A 15980-nucleotide genomic window follows, 5' to 3' on the forward strand; every position below is an offset into this window, starting at 1 on the left:
AGTGAAGCAAATCCATGCCGATTGTTTCGTGATCGAGATTGCCGACATCAAAGGGGAAGTTTAATTTATTTTTAAAAAGTATTAGTATTGTGGCTAAAACCAATCGCAACTACTTGAACTGGTCGGAAAGGAATAGAAGCTCGAATAGAAATACACCTCCAAGGTTGTGCAAAATCAGAAGAGGCAAGACAAGGGGACGGAAAGAAGTGAGTAAGATCGTTGCGCATTAATTTTGCCCGGCAAATACGCCATGAGCATAGATCGTGCTCTAACTTATGTTTGTAACTAGCTAGGCCTACGTATACGCCGAAACTATTACATTATTTGACATAAATGCGGCGTAGCTATAGTGATCTATTACTCTAGCTACTGGTAGCCAATGAACCCGAAACATGCTAAGGCTAACTACGCCCCACCCCTAGTGATGAGAGTCCCTGTGAACAACTTTGTTTAGATAGCTGCAATTCTCCTATTGTTTTATCAAGATCAGTGAAAATCTTATTCTGGTGAGTGAACTTCGGTGACAAATCCTCAAAAAATCCAGTATGCTATAGGGTGCCTGATATTATTATAATAATCACTTTTATTAATCATAATATAGCTTAGAAACCAGCTTTGGAAATTACTTATTAAAACTGGTCGATTTTCTGTGGAACATCTAGTTGCAATATGTTGCAAGTCAATAGTTCACCCAATTCTTGACTGTGCCTCTTCTGTCCAGGACCCCCAAAGCTACTAATGTAAATATCCAAAGGGTTGAATCTGAAGCAGATTTTGCTTGGATGATTTCTCTCCATATTTCAGTGTAACCTCTATGTTACAGTCTCTAGACCTGCAGAGTCTCCAATCCAGAAGGAACAATGCTAAACTTCTATCATTATGTTACATTTTCCCTCCAACGCCTTGATCCCCAATCAGCGTGATTCAAGAAACGGATATATTACCCAACTACAGACTAGAATAGGCTCTTATAAGTCCCTTTTCCCATCCACTTTTAAGCTTTGGAACTCCCTCCCCCTTTTGTAAATTAACTCCCCTTCCCTTAACCAATTTTGTAATAATACCTGTGCATTATAAATCTCTTTTTGATCTCTGCACAGCAATTAATATATCTTTCTTGTCGATCATTTGTGTAATTCAGTGTTGTTTGTTTGTGCATGTATGTGTGTGTGTGATGTTTGCTATTGTCTTGCTTTGTGTTAATGTACATGTATGTTTAGTTTGTTATTTTTTTGTCATCCAACATTGTATTTTAATGTAACTTTTTGTTCACACCTCTGTTTCATTTAAGTGTGTCCCATCTGTGGCCTGGGTCAGAGGGCCATGTAGGCCAGCTGTGCTGATCCATCTGGTCCAAACATTTTTTATGGAGTGGTACAATCATTAATATTTAGCTTTATGGTTTATGACAGATGCTGATTAATGGAGAAAATGTAAGCAAGGTTTTTTTAAGGGGGGGAGGTGGAAACTGAACGACCTCCTTCCTACTTGCCGCCTCTTGAAATTTAAGGAAGCCATTTGACACAATTTCTCAACAGTCTGCTATTTGGCTAAAAAATCAATTCTACATTATTTTGATATATATATTTAAATCTTACAGTTGCTAATTTCCAAAGTTTCTCTTTTACACTAATTAAAATTGCTTCCAGATTAAATCTTTTGATTACTATTTTTGAAAATTTTCCTAGGGGGCATGCCACCAGATCCCCTAGCTATTGTAGAGCATGTGTTTGCGCACTGATGAGAACCCTCCTGACTGTATTGACCTAACTAGACTACTAAACTCTACAAAGGAATTCATTTATCCTTGCTACTCCTTTGCCCCCTCCCCCTCCACTGGCACTTTACCGCATATATCCCCTCTTATCTATATTACACTGGTAAGTCTAAAATACTTACTGTTACATGTTTTGCAGTGAGACTTCAAAAATAAATATAATATACACACAGCCTAATTATCTCATGGTGAATGTATTTGGGTATATTTGACACGTATACTGTGAGAACAGAGGAGGTTGGTCACGCGTCATAGCCCTATGATGTATTGATGCGTGCTATTGCACAACCAAAAATGGTGTTTAAAATAGGTGTTGGCATTTTCTTCCCTTTACATCACATCCACATGAAGTATTCATGATGTATCCTTTGTTTCTTGGCTAGGAAAGCCACACAGCATGCTTCATGGCTGAACGAAGGGCACTGGGAGCCATAATTTATTGATACTAATTTGTGCATTAGAATATACTTTATATTGATACTGAAGTGTTGGGGTTGAATGGGTTGAACTTTTCTTTGAGATCATGAGATGTTTGATGATGCGTGACCAACCTCCTCTGCTGTGAGAATGTAGTTTCTATGAAATGACTGAGCTGTAAGCCAAACATATAATAATGTCTCCAGACAAGTATGAAGCAATTAAAGTATTATGGTAAGGTATTTGTCAATATTTACTGCCTCATTTGCTGTCATGTCTATATAGTTTATCACCATTTGTTGTTTCTGAGAATTGGTTGTTTCTGAGAATTAATTTCTTGTAAGATTCATGGCTGACTTAAGGTTTATTATGTTTAATGGTCTAGTGGGCCTGGGATAGATTCCCCCTACATATACATTACTGTGTGTGATTTTGATTACCTTGTTAACAGCTTTAATATGTCCTGAAAAGATTGATGCAGAGTAAGTACTACTTAAATATATTCCCATATGGAAGGTGTCTTATATGAGTTTCAAACTGTGAAATATAAAACTAGAAACTCACTGGTTTCACTAGGAATCAGATTGTATTTCACATTAGCTTAAAAATAGTGTACTTTGTTTTGTAAATGTGCTTCTCTTAAAGCTTTAGGTGAAATTAATCACTATTCAGGGGCATATGAAGGAGGGTTTCCAGGTGTTTCAGAAAGCCCCTTTGGGTTTTACACAGTGCCTGAGACATCAAGAAATTGAAACTTTAGGTTTCCAGAATCTGGAATCTGTCATGCAACAGGGCACATTTTAAACTTTTATTTAGTTAAACAATAGTTTCTCACATAACAGCAACACCTATAGTTCTGAATTATGTGTTTGGTGAAAAGATCGAGATACTCTAATAAAGCAGTCAGGAATATAAACCTACTCTAATATAACAGTTATACTTAGCTGTAGTGGAAAAACCTTTTCAAAATTCCTGTACACACCCCTCTTGATCTTTTTACCATAATTAGAATTCAGAACAATGCTATAAGTGCTGTTATCATGTGAGAAACTATTATTTAACTAAGAAAAAATGTGACTGAATTTTGGAAAACCGTCAATATACGCACAACAGTACTTTTGTAATAAAACGCATTTAAAAACTATGGGTAAAAAACGCAAGTTCCAGATAAAAAATTATGCAAGTTTTTATCATCTCGCTGGTGGGCGAATTAAGCCGTCAATGGATAAATCCTGGGCATCATCGTGTTCGCCTGTCCATAGGGAGTACAAAAATCTTTGTTTTATCGCCATACACGAAACAATTCCAAAGTTACAGACGTTTGTTTACGTTGCGATGACGAAAGAATTTACCGACGATCATTTTTCAGTGAATTTGCCTTCTTTCTCGAACAAAGAAGCATGCCTGGGGAAAAACTATACCTTGGTGGATGCACAAATTCATGGCGAACACAATGAGCCAAGATTCAATTCCGTACGTCGTTGTATCAGTAAGTTATGATGGTGTATGTAAACGCCTGTGGATTCTTTTCTCGATAGCTTCTGTACATATCAAATTATTTGCTCGTCCAGCTGTCTAGTGCTGTATTTCCAACGCTGCTTAACTTAGGAAGCTGAAACTTGGCTAGTCCGTTCATCTGTCGCTGTAGAAAGCATAAAATGCATTTTGAAAATTGTGCGGATATCGACGGTTTTCTAAAATTAGGTCACAAATGTGTTCTGTTCCATGACAGTTTCCAGGTTCTGGAAACCTGAAGTTTTAATTTCTTGATGTTTCAAGTACTGTGTAAAATCCAAAGGAGTTTTCTGAAACCCCCTCCATACACCCCTGCTATTACAAGTATTTTTGTGCATATATATACAATTTACATAATATTCATAGCAATGTTGCCACAGTGACATTATAGTTTGGCGAGGGGTCCGTAACGCAGTACTTAGATTTGAGATTTGAGAAATCTTAAGAAAGATTCAAGATTTTGACTGAGATTTGAAAAGATTTTAAGATTTCAGTTAAGATTTGAAATACTTTTAAATACTATGTTGTAGTGCTGTGGAGCCGTGTTCTGTACCTGGTATGAGTCGAGGTACGAGTCTACTGAAGAAGCTACTCTTTAGCTATTGCAATACTGCATACTACCAGCAATAGAGCTTAGTATATGTGGCTAATTTGCCTAGTTAAATTGGCGGCTTTGCCCGCTGACACGTAGCAAGTTAGCCTATAGCTAATGGAACTATTCCTATACAGTTACCTCACATAGTAAGTAATCATGACTAAGAGCTAGCTCTCCTTGTAGTGATCTCAGTAGTGATGAGAAAATGCCTAGATCTTGAGTTGTACATACTTCATTTGTACTGAGCAACAAAGATAGTGACATAACAAACTACTTCAGTGCTGGTCACTGTAGCTAAAGCATTCAATCAAATCAAATAGCCCTGCATGCGCACATAAGCTCAGTAAAGCTCACACTAGAGTTGGCAAAGCTTAATTATACTATTATTAACTACTACTTTGCCCCAGCTTTTCATGCCGCACATGTATAGCTGTATTATAATACTGTATGCATCAAATAATATGTCTAAAATCATCATGTTTTGCCATGTCCATGCAAGTTGTGTACATTTTAGCTATATCATTATTTAGACATTTCTTGCAACTGCTGACAGTTTGACTGCATAATTGTCTCGATAATTGTGTACAGGAACTTCAGCATATCAATGGTGTAGTTGACTTCAGCAAATGTGGAATAATATGATATCAAAGATACCACACAATTAGATTTTACACATAGATTCCACACTTATATATAATATAACTTATAGTGCAACTGTCTTTGAGACTGTCTACCTGAGTTAGCAAGGTGATATGGACATTGACCCATTGAGATATAAATTATTAGCTAGCATGCTTGTTAAAGTTTGTGCGTGTATTGTAAATTGTATGTATATACATACGTACATAAACTCAGCTAAGCGAAGGTATCAGATGCGTTCATGCATTTCAAGGTATCAGGTATCAGATGGTATCAGATACGTTCATGCGTTCAGCGCAAGTATATCAACTTCCAAACTGGTAGTGGATAGTTCCTGAGGTTGCTGCTCCATCTCCTGTTATCTTTCACTAAACAATAATAGATGAGATAGTAATTTAATCTGCTCGAATCTGTTCTGCTAAGAGTGTGATATCATTTGGACACATTACTTGCTGGCATGGTAGAGTTAAGCTTACACATTACATAGTGCATGTTGCTACATAGCTAATTATAATTGGACTAAGCTTTCATACCTGAGCTTAATGTTGTGGGATGCTGGCACAAGATACCAGTGCAGGAATATTCAAAAGCATGCAAATTCTTTGTAACCAAAACCTTAAGATTTCAGAGACTCCAGCCAGCCGTGTTGTGACTTGATCCACAGCCACATACAATCAAAACATGTGCCTATGGTTATGGAGCCATAGCAGGGATTATTAGTCTTCTCTGTATTCTTCTTTCCAGCATGTCTCTGACTCCCTATACTGACAAAGGCTTTCAGTAGCCTTCACAGCTGAGGTCCCATATGAGTGGGATAACAAATAAACTACATAGCAAATATCACTACTTGTATCACTAAAAGCAGGGGTCCCACATGTGTAGCTAAACTTTTCATTTGCTGCATGAATGTTGGCTAGTCTATATCGAGGTCTATATTATATCTAGAATATAGAGATTGAGATGTGTTTATTATAATTACTGCATGATGATTTTCAAGAATGTGAATATTGACGAGACGTGCTATAGCTACTCCTGATTTAGCTAAAGAGCTCACTAAAGAGATGTAGCTGTTAGCCATTGAAGTTTTATCTTGGCTATTATGTCAGGAGCAATATGAATCCGTAATGCACCATGCTCACTCTTTTCACAGGTGTGAATTCAGTATGTAGACTCACCTAACAAAGATCCGAGTCAGGGTCACTAACTAGCTTGTCCCAACGAGTTCGTCAAGTAGCTAAAGGCGTTGCGAAGAAGAAACAACCTCGGGAACTACTGGCTATATCTCTGGTAATATACGTAGACTGCAAGAACCCAATAATCGCACAGTACACGTGGACGAACAGGCAAGACAACCGCAAGAATATGTGTTAACAAGCAAGAGCTGGAGTAAAATATCCAAACGTTTATAATTACTGAAATTTACTAACAAGAAGATTAAGATTTGATTGTGGTAGTCTCAGATTCAAAGATTTCAGCGAGATTTTAAAGATTGTAAAAGATTGTCACGAAGATTAGGAAAATTTTAAAGATTCCATGGATTTTGCAGATTTCACAGAGATTCAGAGATTTGAGAAGATTCTTGTAGATTGCATGGGGATTCCAAGAGATTTGAATCTCGGATAAGTTAGATTTAAAGCGTGGCGGACCCCTCGTAGTTTGGTATGTATGCAATCTGTTAGTGGCTCCAAATTTCTCTGGTATGCAGCTCAGTTTATTCACTTGATTCCATGACCTCATCTGCCAGTTCCTGCAGAACATGTATTTTTATTATAAGGCTGCACAAGAAATTGACATGACACAGGAAGTTGCTGCCTGTGTAGTCACATAGGCATTATGTAGAGCAAATTATTTTTCTTGTACTGCACATAAATATTCAAAAATTCTGCTTGGACTCAGCTTGTTTTAATTATATGATATGATACACAATATCAAGAATGACAATAGGGATGCGATACCATTTGTGTAGTGTGTGGATTTCATAATTATGAGGTTAATTATGTAAACCATTCTGGTAATTTCTGACCTCATATAGAAACAATACCTTTTAAATTATTTATGGAAACCTAGGGTTATGCTTAATAAAGGTCTTCGCACATTTATCACTGAGGCAATTCTATCTGTCACCTGATTTTACTAAATTATAATTGTTGTGTTATTTTGTTATGTTGTACAGTAGTATTATGCACACTTGAGAAAACGATTTGTGTAATAGCCATGTCCAGCTGCATTAGCAAGCTCCAATCCTGATAGCATAGGGATTCCGCTTTACCTTATACATGAATGTGCTGAAACACCCAACAAATTGAAATTATTTTCATCTAAAATCCTATTTGAATTTGTCCCTTTATTACTTGGTAGAAGCTAATAAGTTATATGGGAGTATTGTGTATTTGATGTATTTTCACTTACTTCACTACAAATGTAACTGTTGTTCCCATGTAAAGCCGCCTTGGACATTTTCCATTGTTTTAGTCAGCTTTTAGTGGTGTTGTTATAAATTAAAAAGGGTAGGAGGGAAAGGGTGATGGCTATATACTTATTGTCAACATGCAGTCATCCACAATTCAGAATAGAGAGGACAATTGTCACTTTAATTTTAGTGCCAGATAGACACTAATTATAATCAGACACAACAAGTATCTTCTAGGAAAATGTCAGGACGCCCTGGTCTGTGTATTCATAGTCTGTGTACTCTTCAGTTTCCAGTTGTGACCACACATGCCTAGTTTCAATCACCTAGTTTCAATTGGTTCCTGCGAAGCATGCAGGTGGTATCTGTAATTAACAAATGCCAACTGTCCATGCATGTCTTGCATAACAGGTGGTGGGCCAATACCTTCACTCACTCCTGTGGGGTACTATAGCTAGTCCTGCCCTCCTGGAGGATTTGCCTACTTACTCATAGTATCTGAATAGTACACAAGTGGCCCAGTATTCTACTGGTTTGGCATGACTGTGTGTGAATGGCAGCCAAAGCCGAAGTCTTTATTTGCTTGGCATACTGTTCCATTTGTGCAATCCTGATCACTAGGCATTTGTTGATCATACTCTGTATGCAAACAAGCAGCTGTCAAACTATTAGTCATGTCCATATAACATTCGTTTACCTTATGTCTTAATTGAGCAAGCAGTGCTGTAATTTAAAAAGGAAAGATCTGTACCTTAAAAGTGTTTTGGTTGAAACTATCAATTTCATGTGACTTTAATGAGAGGAAGTATAATACATAGCTATGTATTGAAAACATAAGAAGAGCATTCTCTACAGAGATTCTCATAGTTGGTATGATAGTAGACTGATGCTCTCATGTAAAAAGCTGCTTTCTAAAATTTATCATTGATTCAGAATACCGTATGAGCAGAATTTTTGGTGTGGAATTAAAATTGGTAATTTGGCAGACGCTTACAAAATCAAATTTTGCCATATTTTATCAGTGTTTCTAATATTTTAACGGATTGAACAGGCATGAGAGAAGCAAGCTAACCCGAGACTGAACCATAGATTATAGAGGGCTACATAAGCTCTTTTATAATGTATTTTTACATGGAGAATGTTCCTTGTTCCTTTGTTTCTTTTTGATGCACTAAATAAATCTCCATCCTCTCACATGAAAAAGAGTTTCTCCAGTATGCAGGCCAATGAGGTAATTCAGCTCTTTGTAAACGAGACGAGAAATGAAAAGCCACTCAGCTAGCTTGACATGCATTTCATCGAACTAAACTCTTGCCAAATGGTAATTACTAAGCAAAACACCAAATATTCTGTTCGCTATGTCTTCAGTTTATACAGTATCTTGCTGATTGCATTATAGGCAGCTTCAGAATAGTGAAACCTGTGCTGCTCACCAGTGCCAAATATATATATATATATATATATATCAGATTACTAGTGAAAATTTTCTTGGTACAGCAAACATTATTAGATTATTGGATTACTAAGGGGCTTCACTGTGTAAGCTTGGCTTCACTGTATATGCTTGGCTTCACCAGATGCGAATTCTCAGTACATACATATCTTTATACATGTGTTCAGTGTAGTTGGTATTTATTGTATGTATGTAATAATTATACCATGGCTGCGAGGGATTTTGCTGGTATATACACCCAAAGCCAGAGGGCTGCAGGTGTATATGTCAGCAAAATCCCAAGCAGCCTTGGTACAAGTGATATATATCACTTGGGGCGTACTCACCTAATAGGTGAAAGAACTAACGAGAACTCATCCCATTTGTTTTATACAGTAGTATCTGAAGATCGATTGTGGTTTTAATAGCGTGGGCTAATAGCCATCAGAACATTGTCCATACGTTAAAACGTCATTAATACGTTACTATGCTTCAACACACTACAACACACAATGTTAGAAAACTTGCGATTGTGGGATGGAGTTTATATTGTTATCATTTTTATACTAAGTTAAGCCAACTAACTTCGCTATTGTGACAGTAAGTAAGTTATTATATTAAGTTAAGTACTTAGAACTGTAAGTTACTAACCTATTTCAACGTAGCAGTAGTAGCTTTGCTGTTCGATGGTCTGTTCAAAGGCTGATACGCGGTGGGTAGAAATATGCATCCACAATCGCCCAAACAATTATTTTGTGCCTTCATTATCCTTTAGTAACAACCAACTACTCTATCTTAGCCTATGTACTAAGCTTAGCAACCTCTACAAAACCAAGTCCCACAATACAAAGCTCTATGTCGCTCAATATAACGAGTCAAAGTGCATTGATTCTTTGAACTGGCTGGGTATCAAAGTCATTGGCAAACCGCTTTCCCATGATATTGCCCGGGAAATATGCGAGTTAAACACCGAGCGGCACCTTTGAACGCCCACGCTAAAATGGTATATACTGATATATAGTCTCTTCCATTGCATGACCTTTATTCTTTATTCAGCACTTATCTGTGCTTCTTTAGAACATGTTAACAGCCATACATGTACATGTGTACATATTTCCAAAATTATTGTGAAATGTGTTTTAAATTGTATTTACATTGTCATTTCTCTTTCTAGCATGATGGATAACATGATGTTACTCTTGCTGGTACTCCCATTGGGTGCATTTAGTTATAGTTATGACTGTAAGTAATAAATATGTGTGAATCGTTTGTAGCTATAGAATAGCTCAGAAATGGTGGATTGTGTACATTACTTGTCTGTTATGCAACCGCACTGGCTTCCGTTGATCACACATTTCTTGATACTGTAATTATCAGTGTTTAACTTCACTGGTTTATGGACACTGTGATTATGATTGCAGATTTGGGGCGACCATTTGTGGAAGTGAACTGCACTACAGACCATGAGGCACATACACATACTATTAGTATATTCTGGAAAGTGAATCCACCTGAAAATCTAAATCTCACACCTGGGCAAATCTCATATCGCTTGGCAGACGCTAGAGCAGATATTGACTGTGATATAGTACTAACAGGACAGTGGCTGTAAGTCGCATACTATAATGCTATACCACACACAGTGTATTAGCAATTCATATTTATGCATATAAGTGAACAGATGTGAACGCTCTATTAGAATCTATGTTGATGTCACTAAAACTATTGCGTAGATGGTTCTCTTTACTTTTGAATAACGAGAGGAAAAAGAAAGAGGTGCCAAAAACATAATCCTCAAGGTTGATTGATAATGCATAAATATCAATGGGATGGTTGCTAGGAAGAAATCTGTTCGATTTTCAATTGCCAAATTTATTTTAGGTAATAGTCAAGGTTTACCTCACCCAGTGTTTTGTGCCATGTTCACATGTGTGTATACTGTATGTTACTTACTTGTGTATCCATCAGAATGACTATAGTAGAACTTCAGATGATATCAGTGACAAACATCAGTTAAGCTATGAGATCTCCACAAGTTATCAGTATTATGAGTCTTGTGCAGTGTTGGTTTTCTGTGATGATTTTGACGATCCTTTCCAGAATTTTAGTATCACTACTACTGTAAAAGAGTGTCAACTTGAAGGTTCCACTGCTACTAAACAAACAAGAAAAGACATCTGTAAATCTCTTGGTTTGGTAAAGCCGTGCCAGTAATGATAAGATCTCCTGAGAAGCCAAACATTGTGTATAAAGTAACAAGGAAGATTGCAGATATTGAAGGAACATTTGCTTCCCTAGTAGAAGAGCTCAGTAAGAATCGCAGAAACACCAACAAAACAATAATTTTCTGTAGGACATATGAGGACACAGATCATACATCTATTCTTTAAAAGCATGCTAGGTAAAGAGATGATGGATCCTATTGGGTACCCTGATATTTCTTGATTTAGATTGATGGACATGTTTACAGCTTGTACCAGTGTTGATGTGAAAGAAGACGTTGTAAAGTCTATTACACAGCCTGAAGGAAGGCTTAGAATAATAGTAGCTACAGTGGCATTTGGTATGGGGATGGATTGTTCTTATGTTCGAAGAATTATACATTGGGGCCCACCCTCCGATGTAGAAAGTTATGTGCAGGAGACTGGACGAGCAGGACGAGATGGACAGGTATCTCATGCTGTACTGTATTTATCCAACAAAGATCTTGGACTAGGGCACATTGAAGACAGCATGAAAGATTACTGTCGTAACAATCTCCAATGTTGGCGATACACTCTTTTCCAGGATTTTGACTCGTATGATGGAAGTAGACCAGCAGGCCGTCTGTACGGTGATATTTGTGCCACAGCTTGCTGTTGTGGCTTGTGATAACAATATCTTACTTATATATTTTACAATGATTATCTTACTGTTGCACCACAGATTTTGAATAATGAAAAATAACTATATTGATATTAACTGCCATACATAACAGAAGCTAAAAACTGACTCGAATACAGTAGCATAAAATACTACGAAGTTGAGATGTCATCCAGTCCCTAAGTTCATATGTATCCACTTTGTTATGTAAACTGCCTGTCATAGAAATTGCTGATGTTGACGGTTTTCAACCATTCTGAACACTTCTGCTTTTTGCAATTGTTCTATTACCATGGGTAGGTCCTTATTGCTGTTTCTGGATGAATGATACACAGATTCAGTTGTTACACATGTAACCTCATCATAGTGAGCTTGATTTTCTCTTAAAATCTTCAATGATCTTCCAGCTCTTTGTAAGGATGGATCTGCAAGGGTGTTGCATTAAGTTAACAGATGTGTCCAACAATCCTCTCATTTCACCAAGATTCGAATACTCTTTTCGGAATTCTTTACCCCTACATTGAAATGAGTGGAAGCATACACTACATGATACTTATATGCTAGTTAGTTTAGTATTACAGTGACACAATTATTGACTGGTTAAAACATCATGATAGCTAAGGCCAGTAGGCCACTCCAAATAAATTCTCTGTTTCCTGTCCTGGACTAGGGCATATTTGCATGCGGGCGGGCGGTCCATTTCCATTATTTCATTATAAGATTGGCTAGCTTTTCAAGCCATTATTTGCCTGGCACGCCAAAAAGGCTGCATAAAAGCATACTTAAGCTTGTTCCTTCTTTTGTAAGTTGCAAAAACAACACAAACGTGAAGTTTGTGCTGACTTGACAGCACTGTTGACACGCGAGCTGACACTGTTTCAAGATGGCTTTTACTGAGCCTATCAGTATGCAAGAATAATCGGAAAATAATGGAAGAATACGGAATAATGGCATATTTAGAGCTGGCAGTAACTAGATGCGGGCGGTGGACGGGAAACAGAGAATTTATTTGGAGTGGCCTAACACTAAGCTTACCATTTCTTCATACAGTGTGCTTCGTCCACAGCTATACCAACTAGGCGATCATGATAGGTCTTTGAACAGAAGATGTCTACCCAGCTTTTGTCTCCAGGACTTATAAATACGTATTACAGAATAGTCACCCGCACTTAATTTAGTTTTGATGGTTTCATCTTCATGGTCAAACGTTTCTTGAACATAAATGGATTGTACACCCTTCTCAGGGGCGGATCTAGGATTTATAAAAGGGGGGGGGGGGCTAACTCAAGGTACTAATCTCTTGGGTAGAGGTGTGTGAAGCACACTTCCCAGCATGCAAAGCATGCTGGAACTAGGGGGGCCTGGGGGCATGCCCCCTCCAGGAAAATTTTGAAAAATAGATGCTAAAATACTGCAATTTGGAGACATTTCCACATAAAATTCATAATATTTTCTATATTTTATATACTGCCTTTAGATTATAGGTATGGCTCTTTGAAACATTTTGCTAATGGAAAAGTTTGGGTAGGTACAGACAACCAAGTACACGATGCACCCCTCTCACAATTGCACAACACTGAATAGGTGCATGTTAGAATAAGAATGTTGAAAGTGGAAAATTTTGAAATTTGAACAATACAAGATTGAATCTGAGAGCATTTTCAATGGAAATTGTGTACCTGAATTAAGTATTGCCATACATATTAACTACACAAGTAGATGAATGAAGCCCTTTAAACAGACCAATGTACTTCATTGTATGTATAGGTGCAGGCAGATTTGGAAAAATTCCATAACAGAATCAACTACATGTTTCCAGTGAATGTTCTATTAGAGTAGTTAGCTGACTGCTCTATTAGAGTATCTCGATCTTGTACACCTCCAATGCTGATCCGGGTCCTTGTTGCATAAACTTTAGCATAAATCCACTGATAATACCTTGGAAATATGTTTATAAGGTGGTTTTATGAGTATTTGTATTATTAATGATCATATAATTATGCTAAGACAAAATTTCATTATAATACTCAGCATATTGATCAAGTAAAGCCTAAATATGAAGGGGGGGGGGGGGCTTCAGCCCCCAAAGTCCCCCCTGGATCCGCCCCTGCGTCTGTACTAGGGAGCATGCCTGATCTTTCATTAGTGCCTGCAGTAAAGGGCTTACTACAATCAGGGGCGTAGCCAGACTTTTGGTGATGCCAGGGCCTAGCTGTAAGCTAAAGACCAAACAAAAGGCCAAGTGGAATATTTTTGGGGGAGGCCTTGGTACTTCCCCCTACACCACGTCTGGAGGAAAATGACGCATACACAAAATGTGCCCTTAGGCAGTAACATTAAAAGGTGCTGTTTGTGCATCTAGCTTGCTAAAACCTACACACTGCTGTTTATGCAGCTTATAGAAACTATAAACCTATTGTAGCTAATACTAACTTAAATCTTCAGGCTTCCAGATGGCGAACTTCCAATTTTCTACAGTGGAACACGTACAGGAACCCTCCACACTCGAGTCCCTTAGTTGGCAATACTTCCTCCCGGGTATACATTATTCTTGGTCGGCCCTCCTGTTGATGGTTAGTAACTTTAGACTTGGCTTGTACTCCAATGTATTCGAGACATCACGTGCCCACAACATGTGAGAAATAAACAACCATTCATCAGATAAAATTAATCAACTATTCACAGTTTGTGCTCACCTGACACATGTACATGTATAACACGAACACTCAAGTCTATCGGAGCTGCTGCCTTGTAATACGTCTGCCTCAATCAATATAATTTTGTATCAATTCATTGGAAAAATACAGAGAAGTGCAAGATGGGTATGTAACAGCTATAGCACATATAGTAGTGTAACTACTATGATAGAATCTCTAAATTGGGTCACTCTAAGAGAACGCCATAAAATTGCTAGATTATCCTTCTTCCATGATATTGTACACAAAGCTGGTGTAGTAAATATACCACCACATTTTCTGAGGACAACTGGACACACCATCCACTTCACTTTATCCACCCAAGCGCTAACACCACAGCATATCAAAATAGCTACTTTCCAAGGACTATCATTGATTGGAACTCATTATCAACCCGATAAGAAATAATTTCTAGATAACATTTGTAGCTAACTAATCATTTGTAAATAACTAATTGTACATATGTTCCCCCCTTGTAATTCCCCCTGTAATTTTCTCCCCTGGGCATAATCAGTAAACACTGCCTGCCCAGTAATAATAACTCATCCAAAAACAGCTTATAACTGTAAAAAAAGTACGCGTCCAAGTAAAGCAGAGTTAACTGCGACAAAAAGTAATGATATCATAATGCGGCCATGTACGAGGTGTGGAAGTTGTAAAATTAATATTAGCTAATCAGATAATACAATGTTATTGTTAAAGTGTTAATGAGAACTATGCGATGCTGCTAGTTTTTAAGTGTGTGAGCATCTTCATAAATGCCACACAAATTTAATTCTCAGTAAAGCAATGTGTATAGATTCTCTGATAGCAATAAATAGTTTGAGTTTGGCCACTTTTCCTTTGTTCATAGCATTGCCGTATACAGGAAAGGCGGCCAAACTCAAACTATTTATTGCTATCAGAGAATCTATACACATTGCTTTATTGAGAATTAAATTTGTGTGGCATTTATGAAGATGCTCACACACTTAAAAACTAGCAGCATCACATAGTTCTCATTAACACTTTAACAATAACATTGTATTATCTGATTAGCTAATATTAATCTAATCCAAAACAGCCAAGCTGTAAAAAAAGAGTGCGGCCCTGAGAAAGGCTATGGTGAAAAAAGATGTGAAATCCAAGGTGGTGGCCAAGAAATGGCTGTGATGGTAGGTTAATGGTAAAAATTTTAATAACAACAATTCAGGTGAATTTGGTGCCGCGTGGTCTTGGCACAAAATTCACCTTAATTGTCGCTATTAAAATTTTTACCATTAACCTACCATCACAGCCATTTCTTGGCCGCCACCTTGGATTTCACATCTTTTTTCACCATAGCCTTTCTCAGGGCCGCACTCTTTTTTTACAGCTTGGCTGTTTTGGATTAGATTTCACTTCTTTTTGTATTTGTATACCCCAAAGCCAGCCTATGGCGTGCTTTTGGACTTTTTAAACCTATCTTTTTTTCTTTACCACAGGAAGAAGAAAAGATGAAGCAGATGTACCTTAAATATTTCTGATTTTATCAGTAAATGTACAAATTATATATATAATACATATATTTATTACAAAACTGTCCATGGTGGTTTCTTTGTAACTGAACACTCTTCAAGGTAACTTCTTCTAGCTGTTCTCTCTACAGGGTAATTTAT

At 37.4% G+C, this 15980-nt stretch overlaps 1 protein-coding gene and 1 long non-coding RNA gene across 2 annotated transcripts in view; one reads left to right on the plus strand and one right to left on the minus strand.

Annotated features, from left to right (window-relative positions):
- Positions 1–15980, minus strand: part of LOC136241679 (uncharacterized) — a 91882-nt gene that overhangs the window by 20172 nt on the left and 55730 nt on the right. The window lies entirely within an intron of this gene.
- Positions 92–11810, plus strand: LOC136241695 (uncharacterized). Its single transcript, XR_010694371.1, has 4 exons — positions 92–206; positions 9960–10027; positions 10207–10393; positions 10754–11810. It is a non-coding gene; the product is annotated as an uncharacterized lncRNA (long non-coding RNA).

Source organism: Dysidea avara, chromosome 12 (assembly GCF_963678975.1).
Source record: "Dysidea avara chromosome 12, odDysAvar1.4, whole genome shotgun sequence".
Taxonomy (NCBI): Eukaryota; Metazoa; Porifera; class Demospongiae; order Dictyoceratida; family Dysideidae; genus Dysidea; species Dysidea avara.